The 1,395-nt window shown below is 36.6% G+C and overlaps 1 pseudogene; it reads right to left on the bottom strand.

The window, feature by feature from the left end:
• Positions 1-963: 963 nt before the first annotated feature.
• Positions 964-1,136, bottom strand: LOC115284529 (annotated as a pseudogene).
• Between the last annotated feature and the right edge of the window lie 259 nt (positions 1,137-1,395).

The raw sequence follows: 1,395 nt of genomic DNA, 5'->3' as shown, positions 1-1,395 counted from the left end.
GACTCCATCAGACTTACGTACCCTTTCCGTATTCTCAAATCTCAACCCACTTTGTCATACTGGATTGTAATTCAAGGTATGCTCTCTACCATAAGCCTCTTAAGTTCTGTGAAGCCTGGAGATACTTTTAGTACCAATGTCCCTCTAGTTCATTACATGTCTAATTCCTAGAACAGTGCCTGTTTCATATAGTAAATGCATCTTTTGATTTAAATCAAAACGGAAGGGTGAAGAAAGGAGGTTATTCATTACGCTTTCATCAGCTGCTTATTAGAGAGCCTAAATAACTCAGAGGAATCAGAAACTAATAATAGTAGGCAAGGGCATAGAAAAACCAAGACAAACATTCAGCTGCAAACAGTTCAGGAATTCAGACCAGCAATTTCGGCAGGAGGATAGTTATGTCATGTAACAGCCTGCGCAGCAGGATTGGATAGTTATGCCATGTAACAGCCTGGGTCATTTGATAGTAAAGAGAAGACGAAGAATATAGTCGCAGGTAGAATTGAAGCAAATCACAGCTTTAGACAGAAAATATTTTGTACTCTTATTTTCAAGACAAAAGGTGATATTTAATCAAACTGGAGGAGAGAATTGAGTAACATTTGGCATTTGCCTTAAAAATATATTCTTTTATTTGGTCAGCTTCATTAAAATATAACTTATGCATAGGAAAACCCATCCTTTTCAGAGTGTGGTTCTCTGAGTTTTGATGAATATATACAGTCTAACCAATACCACAGTTACCTGAGAGATCAGTGCCATGACTCCGTCACTTTGTGCCTCTTTGTAGTTAATCCTTAACCCTCACCTCCAGCCTCTGGCAACCAGTGATCTATTTTTCTAATCCCTATAGATGTGCCTTTTCCAGAATTTCATATAAATAGAATAATGAATTGTGTGACCTTTTGAGCGTGGCTTCCTATAACTAGAATAATGCATTTATGATTAATTCATGTTTTTGTGAGTATTACATTTGTTTTAGTTTTTTAACTCCACTAGCACAAATTCTGCAGTTAAACTTCCCACATATGTGAGAAAATCACAGGGGTCAACATATCCAGAGTGCTATGGGCAAGCCTTACTCTGGGAAAACCAACTTCATGATCATGTTATCACCCCTGTCAGGTAAGTATTAGAGAATCTTTTATTGCTGAGCAATACTCCACTGTAGGATGTATCACAGAGTATCCATTCTCTCATTGATGGGCATTTGTTTGCTTCTAATTTTTGGAAATTATGAATAAAGCCACCATAAATACTCATATACATGAATATTCATGTATAGGTTTCTTGTGTGAAGATAAGTTTCTTCCCCCTCAGGTAAAATAAATATTTAACTTTAGCACAAGGGCCAGACTGTTTTCCAAAGTTGCCATAATATTGTGAATTTTA

The sequence above is a fragment of the Suricata suricatta genome, chromosome X (genome assembly GCF_006229205.1).
Source record: "Suricata suricatta isolate VVHF042 chromosome X, meerkat_22Aug2017_6uvM2_HiC, whole genome shotgun sequence".
NCBI classification, from domain to species: domain Eukaryota; kingdom Metazoa; phylum Chordata; class Mammalia; order Carnivora; family Herpestidae; genus Suricata; species Suricata suricatta.
Note: the sequence above shows the minus strand (reverse complement) of the source record. Positions and strands in the feature narration are given on the sequence as shown.